General features: G+C 39.8%; 1 long non-coding RNA gene across 1 annotated transcript; it reads left to right on the top strand.

The window, feature by feature from the left end:
- The first annotated feature begins 6641 nt into the window (after positions 1-6641).
- LOC145487258 (uncharacterized) lies at positions 6642-9906 on the top strand. Its single transcript, XR_014049383.1, has 3 exons — positions 6642-6696; positions 8703-9091; positions 9512-9906. It is a non-coding gene; the product is annotated as an uncharacterized LOC145487258 (long non-coding RNA).
- Positions 9907-10000: the final 94 nt, after the last annotated feature.

Here is a 10000-nt window from a genome sequence, read left to right as displayed (position 1 = left end):
AGATCACTTGCGGATGATTTTCGGAAGCTTGACGTCTTCGACTGATTTGTGGATTTGTTTGATCGCTGTCTCGATTTTTTGCAAGGATAAGAAAGTCTCCAAGTACCGATTTGTTTGCTTTTTTTATATACGCTTAAATGACGTCTGAACGTTTCGAGCTCGCATTTAAACACTGAAGTCTCGGTCTCGCAATTGAAGAAGTCAAAACATTTTGAATTAGAATGTGTACAGTGAGTGTGTAGCTGAGAATAGTAGAGAATGTTTAAGGTCGTCTTGAAGTGGGTGAAGAACAAACGATTACCCGGTACGGTCTTCTTCATGGCATATTTGTAAATGTTTTTTTTTTCGACTTTTAAAACCTTTTAGATTTTTATCCTGGGAGTGTCAGAATTTTTGAAGACGATCAAACCATAACCAAAGATGTTCGAAGATTTTCGACGACGTTACGAACATTTTCCGTTTCAAGTCCGAAGAAATGTCTAGCCAAGCGTATCCCTGTTGACTTTTCTTTCCCTGCGTTGGTTGGAGTTTATCTTGTTTTTGTCAGTTCGTCAGTTAAGACTGTACTAGCTCAACTGTTTTTCGGCGCTTATCTGACCTTATAAACTTCTGTTCCAACAGAACATTTTCAGTTTACCCGTACAACAAAGCTCAGGCAAAGAACAGGCAAAGAAACTACTCAGATCTTCACATAGTAAAAGCTTGGCAAAATAACATGTTTCGTAGAGCGTGTTTCAGTTTCTGAACCTCGAAATAACTGCTTTGCGACAAATGTTTGTTTAAATTGGGCTAATTATTTCTGCGCAACTTTACTGCGCACGCAGATTCACTCGCCACGTCATGCATGAGAGCGCGCTCTAAGTAATAACATGAAAAATGATAGGGCAGATGGCCATTGCTATAGCTTTGCCTGGATTTAACGATCTTGGACGTTCGGTGACCCCGATTTTCTTTTGCTGCATCATTTCCTCCACCGATTTTTTTTTAGTTGAGCGAAAAGATGAAGAAAATCTATCAACCGTGACAAGTTTGAATTTTTTGCCAAATGCACCATCGAATTCCGTTCTTTTTAGCTCTTCGCTTTTCTGTGCGACGGTTACAAATGCCTCTTGAAAGGTTAAGTTTTGCGAAAACGCCGGTAAAGTTTGGAATTATTTACGCAACAGACCCACTTCTACAAGATATGACTAGGATCGTTTGCCTCCTTCGACTCACCTTCGATATTTTTAACTATAAACCCCTGTAGACCATTTAGAATTACGAGCGCCAAATTTCCAAAATGAGGGTAGTTTTCCACACGCTTTATCTCTGAAACGAATTCTGTGACCCCCAATCTTTTTCGCATTTCTGACAAGTAAATTATCTGACTGCCGCAAAAATTAAAAAAAAATCTATCGACTGGAAAATGTTCGCACGAACGTCCTTGAGTGTGCAATCTGAAATTTCGAGCTATTAAATTTTAAACGTAAAATTCGGATAATTTTGAGCATAAAAACGTATTCTGAAACGTTCAAGCTTAGTGTGGTTCATGAAATTTGAAACTGTTTTGCTCTGTTTTCCGTTGAAACTCAGATATGCAGCTAGTGGAATTCTGAGCGTAAGTGCTGATACTGAAATTTTGAACTTAAGTTGGAAACTTTGACTGAGTAAATGGTTGTACTGCAATTTTGAATTCAAATGCAGATACTGAAATTGTGAACCTAAATGGGAAAACCGAAAATTTAAAACTAAATGGGGACAAATACTGAAGTATAATAAGTTTTGGACTGAATTCCGCTCAATGCTATTATTTCTCCCAACGACGCCAATATAACGAAAATTAGTTTTTGTAACGCGATTTAACCGTTCTTTGAAAAATGTTAAGAAACCAAACATTACATTGCTGACAACTAAAATCTAAATTACTGTTTCTCTTGATTACTGGAGTTGTCTGCGAATATTTGTCACGCAACAACATTTTCGGTTTCGAAGCGAGTAGTAACCCCGGTTGGGGGGGGGGGGCACTGCCATATATGGGCTATATAGGTATGTGCCGCTGTGAAGGGTATGGTTTTCAAGCAGTTTACTCTAGGATAGGGCATATAAATCAGAGCGTTTGGGTCTAGAATAGGGTATAATTTTTCACAAAACTGACTAGTTGGTTGAAGATTTTATCTAGACTAAGGAAACCAGGAATTGACACTCAAATATATAAAAAAAGTCAAATCGGCAAGTTTAAATTTACACAGATCAGCCTCAACAGTGTCGATAGTTGGGGGGATTTGGGGAGTTTACTCTAGTATAGGGTAGCAAAATTCAGCTGAACTAGCTCTGGTATAGGCTAAGGGTTCCAGGTTTCCAGCGGCACATCCCCACCCAGAAATTCCTAAAGTACCCCCCCCCTCCCCCGGGGTAGTAACTTCTTCCGCTGAGAATTTCTTATTACAGAACTCGGCGAATCTTGTGAGTTTCTGCAGGCTGGTACTGTGCGACGAGGAAACAGACGACTTTAAACCAAAATTATGCTCATTCAACGCAGCTTGTTCAAAAATAAGACAAGTAATTTTGATCCAAGACAGCAATGGCGCCAAACGAAGTAAGCTGAAAATATTACGCTTTTTTATACAACCACAGAAGGAAACCTCGATAAATTGTCCTCAATAGCAATCGAATCCCGATATTAAAATATAAAGTTTTCTCTGAAATCACACCAGCCTTTAGGCAAATGTAGCATGACAGAATCTCCAAATATCACGAGTGGTGTAAATTCGCAGTTTTAATCATTTGATGGATAAAACAAAATGTCTAAATGCATAATTATCCAAACAAATAGAGTGTGTTCACGTGACGTCATCAAATTCTCAAATCCAAAACTAAAGAGCCCCTAAAGGTTTTATCCTCATCAGACATAAGAGGTACTAATTTTCTATCTGTTTACAACTTTCCAGCTCAATAACATCCTTTGTTTGGAAACCAGCGCATTTTGAATTTCGGAGTTATGGCGGTGCGTGACATGAAGCTAAGATCGCCTTTGTCGAAAAATAAACACTTATCTCGTGATTTTTAGCCATTTTAGGAGTTAAAGTATTAGGAAAAGTGCTTGTGTAAATGTTTTTTGGTTCGGTTCAGATAATCAGTTGTCTAGATAGCCAAAGTAAGTTCCAGATGTTTACACTATTTTCCGGCCGCCATATTGGAGGACTAGGCTCTAAAATTTTGCGCGGAACATTTCGACGACAGTCTCAACTTTGGGTTGACGCACATACCTTAAACTTGGAGAACTGTCTTCTTTATTTATCGTCTATAACATCACAATTTCTTGACTTTATCCACTGAATGGTTTTTTATTTTTTTTTATTGCGTGGCAACGCACCCACTCTATAGCTTCGCACGAATAGAGGAGATCGCGCTGTGAGGGACGTTATGGGTAATCAGGGCAATATTGCAAAGAAACAAAGCGGCAAAATATACGTTTTTCTTCATATTTCCGTTCGGAGTTTCATTTTCGGGAAAAAACTTTTACTGTATATAGAGAAACCCCTTTTCTACATTTGCTAGCATTTTTGAGTCGATTGAGGCAGGCATTAGTCTACTTATCAGAGTAACGGAGATGTTATTTTTGTGGCTTGAGCGGCTGACTTGATCAAATCATTCGGTTTTAAAAGTAAAAAAATTCCTATGCCCACAGCAATCGCTCGATCGACTCAAAAACGCTGGTAAACCTAGAAAAGGGGTTTCTCTGTCTACAGTATATGTTTCGTTTCCAAATGTGAAATCAGAACGGAATTATAAAGAGAAACATTTGTTTTAAGGCTTTGCTTCTTTGTAAATCTGCCCTGATTACCCGTAATGCCTCTTAGAGCGTGAACTCCTCTGATTGAGTTACACTTTTTGTTAAGCGTTGGTTTCCGTTCGTTAATAAAACAGCATTTCAAAGATGAGACGGCAATCCAGTTTGTTCTTACACTTTCTTAGAATGTTAAAACTTCGCATGATGGTATCTGGTTCAATGCCACGCTTATTCCCCAAGTGGTCTCCAATCACCGATCCCCTATGCTCCTCAATACGTTTGTATACGTGGCGGCATGTGTATCCGTCATAACTCGCATCGCACAGGTCACACTTGAAAGAACAAACAGCACATTGTTGCCTCACAAGGGGCGGTTTGTCTTACTTCACTCTGACTTCATTTTTTATCTATACACCGGGCTGATTTTGATATTATCTTGCGACTGGGGAGATAAATTTCGAGAAATTCTAACGTGAGTCAGCAGGTTATTGGCTCCTGCGTAAATGTCTTATTTGCATTTCCTTTTTTACAGTATGTCGATCAGCTCTGCTTGCAGAGGTTTTCAAAGAAGAAGGTGACCATGAATACACAAAAGGAGAATATGACTACGCCATTGTCTGTTACACCGAAGGAATCAACGTAAGCTATGACAACAAAACCTGTGGCAACAAAAGCATTAAAGACATATTGTTAACAAATAGAGCAACAGCTCATCTCCAGTTGGGTGAGAACTTTTCTTTGTTTTCTTTTTTTATATTTAAGGACGGTGCCTACTTTTGTTAGTGCGCACACCTTCTGCGCATCACGCAAGGCAGGTTTAAGCGCCACGCGCGCGCTGGGGTTGACACTGACGCAATCAACTACGCTACCAAGTACACGACTAAAATGAAAGCAAAATTTTCCCACTGTGACTAAATCAAGTTTAATGAACCTACACTTAAACCAGGAACACCAGAATAACAGTATATCGCTGATCACTAACTATTAACGTCTTCCAGCTAAAAAACTAGCTGTCATCTGTCGCAAATTATGCTGAAATCCAACTGTAAACATGTACCTGCAGATGGCGTAGTGCGCTCGCATAACAAGTTCGAGATACGCAAATGTTTTACTCACTGGGGAGGTGACAGGAAAATAAGTAACGGGCGCCGGAAAGGTTTTCAAAAAAGATCAATAACTTTAAAAATCGCGTGGCTACCAACACATTTTATGTTATGAAATGGAAGTGGCAAGCCTATTCAACACGTGATTAGTTTCTGGTTGTGAGCAAAAGGTATTTAGACTGTATTTTAGCCGAACCAGAGGAAGGCTGTCAGAGACCGTTAGTAAAAGCGCCGTTGCAACGATTTTGTTATTAAAAACATACCAAAAATGGTTTTTATGTTACCATTTACCATGTAGTTTTAAGATCTTTATAAATGTGTTTGCTTTTCTATCTGTAAAGACGAATTCAAAGGAAATCTGTGAAGAAATATCCTTTCCTTTTCAGAAAAATGCTGATGTCAGCATTTTTGTTGAGATTTGAGGCTAATTATCTCGAAAAAATGCATGGCTACCCCAATTTTTCTTCGGAGATTCCAGTAGCCCTTGCAAAGATCTACTTTTTCCGCGTGGTCCTAACCTAGCGTAAAAACCTTTGTATTTAGTAGGCACCGTCCTCAAGTATAGTTTAATTTAGTTAATGACTAGGGGAGAGTGCAGGTAGCGTTAGCGTTCTCTGGCGTTTTATTAGTGTTTCAGCGTTCCCTGTCGTTGTACGGGTGTTTTGACTCTTGCAGTTTCAGTAGCATGGCGTGCCGGCAAGGACAGGATTAGCGGTTTATTATGTTGTTCTGTGCTATGTTCCATTGCACGAGATTTGCAGTTGCACTATTGTATTACTGTGGCGTTTGGACGTTTTTTGAGAAGCGTTTTGGTTTTCCCTCCATCCCTCCCTTCGCGGTGTTCTTTACTGGTCTTGTTCTTTCAATGTTCCACTGAACACTACAGTTTTAGTGTGACGACTGCCGGGGGAGGGAACGTGTGGGGCTCTTGGTTGTGTTGGAGTTGGGAAGGTCAATGGAGTATATATCACCTCGGTTCATCTTCGTGGTTTCAGTTCCCAGGCTATAACTGAGACACCTACCCTCCACTTGCAGCATAGGCGCTACCCGTGTAATATCACAAGTTATAAAATAACTGAGATACTACGCACGCTCTTATTGGTCAATAGAGATGCTAAACCGATGTTCTATTGTACCGGTAAACCACGGTTCCCGATCTATGGCAGCTCTACGCGGGAACTAGAGAACTCGGAACTCTAGCGATAACAAATGTAATAAACAGTTTTGCCTTTCACTTGCTGAGATATTAATAACACGAATATCTTTTCATTCAACATAGAAATTTGCAAGGAAAAAAAGAACCAGAAGTTGGTCGTCATATAAAACTTTATCTGTTTTTTCCACGGCAAAAATTCTACGCCGACTCCGGTTACGCTTGAGATTAAAATTAAGGAAGTTTTAAATCCTTTTTTCGGTGCATTCCACGGTCTGTGGAGAACGAAGTCAGCTGGGCTTGACTGATCAATTTGGGTTGTCAAAAACCAGGGAAAATATTTCTTTCTATCAGAAATTTTGAGTTTAAATTCAATGCATGCATGCATAAGACGACAAATGAATTTGGTTTCCATAAGCTTAGCTTTCAGGCAATAGTTTTCATTTAGCAAAATACCGAGAAACACGGACTTCATAGCCTTCAACATAAGTAAATAAATTCTGAATAAACTTTGGAAGCAGCGTTTCTGTAACTAACCTTTACTCCATTCGCAAAACTTTGGAAAGTTATATCGTTGAATCACGTCGCCAAGCACATGAAGTTTGGAGTAATTGCACACTTTTCGTACAGCCTTTTACTTTCGTGATGACCGATTCCACCTACGAATCCCTGTATTTCCCCGTCAGAATACTTGTGAGTTAATTAGTATTCTTTTTGCCTTTCACCGATAACCTTTTCCTTTCCTTTCTTAAAACTTCCCTACCGTGAAATCTTTTCGTCGCCTTACTCTGTGGATTTCGTGTCCGGCGCGGAGTCTCTGCTTTCATTCTTTCAGTCGCTGTGATTGGTTTGTCGCATCATCTCATGAATTTAATGAGAATAAGCAACTTGATCACAAAAGTACGATCAGGAGCCATAATCGGGGACGGAGACCGTAAGCGCGCGCCATTTCTAGTATTGGGGTTGTCCCCATGATATGGGACAATAATTCTATTTTTAGAACAAATTGCGCCATCGCCTGCGGCACACGCGCGTACATGCTGCGAGGATTTTTGCGGATGTCGCGCGGGGGAAATGGCGTCCGAAATTCCCGAAATATTTCATGTTTTTGACCCACAACTCAACGCGTTTACGTCTGTTGGAATTTTGCTTAAGTATTTTCGTCGTAAGCTGCTCCAGTTTGAGTGAAGTAAGACAGTATCGAATTTAGGTATGTTCCGCTGTAAGCTTATATATATCGCTGACCAAGTTGTGTTCTGACGGATGCTTCTTTTACATGAGCTGTACATTACTCCACTTTAAATTTCACATATGTTGAAGATTAACAGCTTTTCCATTACACAGCAAAAAACTAGCTGGATATATTTAGATATAGCAGAGCTTCAGGACTTCATAGCTTCCTAGCTGCTCTTGCCACACGCTTGCGAGGAATTTGTCAGTCTAGCGCGACCGAAAAGTAAAACAAAATAATTGCTAGTTTGAGTTTCGCTTGAATTGTAAGCAACGCTTGATGTTTCATCAAGGCCCAATAACTTTACGTCTGTAGATACTGCTCAGTTTTATTCGTGTAAAAATCTAGTAAATTCTCTGTTGTCGATGAATAAGAACGCCCGCCGATGCGTGTTTTGTACAGTCAGTAAACATGACAAATTGTACTTGCGCCGCACTTTCGTGTGAAAGCGTACATCGAACTCAAACAATAACTCTATAGTTTTTAAATATGTTTAAGAGTGATAAATGTTTGAGAACATATTAAAGCTAAGCTGAAAATATGTGAATAAAGCAGAAATAATCAGCAAAGTTACGATGACGCTTTCTTTAATCAACTTGGAATAACGATTTCGATTTTGTTGATCGAGCTATCAAAACTCCTTGTCTATTTTCATTTTCGCAGTGTAAAACTTTACTATGCTTATGTTGAAGAAACACACATGATGTTAGTAGCCTTTTTTGCGTTCGTGAAATTTGTTACAGCGTCTCGGCACATGCAAAAGATAACGAAAGAAATCTTTGTCAAGATTTGTTGACAATCGAAAACACCGACTCGGACTTGAAAGTGCACGAGCTGCACTATGCAACTGAGCTAATTATACGCGTCAGACTTTCCTTTAAAAAACTTTTGCAAACTCACCAAACAAGCAGAAACAATAAGAAACCGTCAAAACAGGTTTTGGTTACGATGAACCATTGTCTGAGAAACTCACAAATTAACTCGATACAAGAGTAGAGAGTTTTCTTGCTATATTCTTAAGTCAGAACAGATGCAAAAACATACGCGTAAGCTTACAACTAGCGTGAGCAGATCTTATTATTCATTCCCAGCGCGAGATTGAAGTCTTGATTTCGACCCTGAAAAACCCACCTTTTCCGTTAGCTCAGAGCATAAAACTACATATAAGCGCCCTGGTTCGTATTCCCTGCCTTATTCCCGGCCATCGCTGTGAAAAATACGCAAGAGAATCTCTCAACTCTCACCATTTGATCACGCAACGTGACAACATCCACGCTAGAGCCCCCGACATGTGCGTGAATCCGCGCGGATATATGACGTCAGGATGGCGCAATTTGTTCTAAAAATAGAAAAATTGTCCCATATCATAGGTGCGCGCGAATCCCGAGACTTACGGTCTCCGTTCCCGATTATGGCTCCTGGTACGATAAATTTTCCCATTGCCAGGCTTTTTCCATAGTTATTTCATAAAAGCGATAGACCACTCTTTCTATGGGTTTACCGGCGCAATAAACCACGCGGGATGTTGGGAGAACACTCGCAAAGCCTGTAAATCACTCGCCTAACGGCTCGTGATTTACAAGCTTTCTCGTGTTCTCCCAACATCCCGCGTGGTTTATTGCGCCGGTAAACCCATAGAAAGAGTGGTCCATTGCTTAATTAAGCATTGAATTTCTTGCTATCTATAGTTTGTTTCTTTCCTCGTGAAGTTGAAAACTGATTTGGATGCTCACTTGTTTAAAATGTCAACCTGTCAGGAAATTATCAAGAGGCCCTAAGTGATGCGGAGGTTGCGACAATGTTGCAACCAAGATACACGAAAGCAATAGAAACAGGTAACTGTCAGAATCTTGTTTAAAAGTTTAAATTGATCCCGGCAAGATAAAGTTCCACTACTAGACAACCAGCTAATGTCTAAGTCACTGTTCATTAACACTTAATAAGAAACTCACTATGGTCGGATTATGCAACTGAAATATTCTTAGCTGGAAAGAGACGTGTTGTCATAATGAATACCTTTAGGTTTTACTTCAAGTCCTTCTCACTTTTGACTCAGAAACATCTCAACTAGTCAGACTTTGTCTTAAATATTTCTATATTGTGACGTATAATTACTGAGTTCTTTTTAACGAGACACTGCGACCACGAAAAGATCAGAACACAATTGCATTCTTGGTAATGATACCCTACCCCCCCAGTAACTTGAATGTAAGATACATGGACGTAATGTCATTATTTTGTTCTTACTTTTTTAGGAGCAAGTGCCTGCGTGAAGTTGAATCTGTTCGAAAAAGCCATTAAGTGGTGTGATGAAGGATTAGCAGTATCCTTTGATTCTAATTTTTTGGCTGAGGGCGCAAAGACTAAACAAAATAACGGTGGGGGGAGGGGGAGGGTGGAGGGATGTGTTCCCAGTCCTTAGGATACTTATTCAGAGGCAAAGACAAGTTGGTAGAGTAATTTCTGTTTTAGTACTAAATGATAAGCTTAAGTAAGCGATTTCGGTGGATTCCCCATTTCCCTTTGGATTCAAGGAAGAAGAGAACACTATTTGTTTTAGAACACAACTAAAAGTAAAGAAAAAGGTGTAATTTAGGCTCGTTTTCGGGTCGATCTGGGAGTCTTGTTGTTATGCGAGCTCACCCAACCCAATTTGTTCTAAATTTTAACACGGAGATCATGATCTATGGGGCTGCGAGGAAATTTCAGCCAACTCACCCGAAGGAAAGAGAGAGAGGTAATGG

The sequence above is a fragment of the Orbicella franksi genome, chromosome 5 (assembly GCF_964199315.1).
Source record: "Orbicella franksi chromosome 5, jaOrbFran1.1, whole genome shotgun sequence".
NCBI lineage: Eukaryota > Metazoa > Cnidaria > Anthozoa > Scleractinia > Merulinidae > Orbicella > Orbicella franksi.
This window is presented reverse-complemented; position numbering and strand designations above follow the sequence as displayed.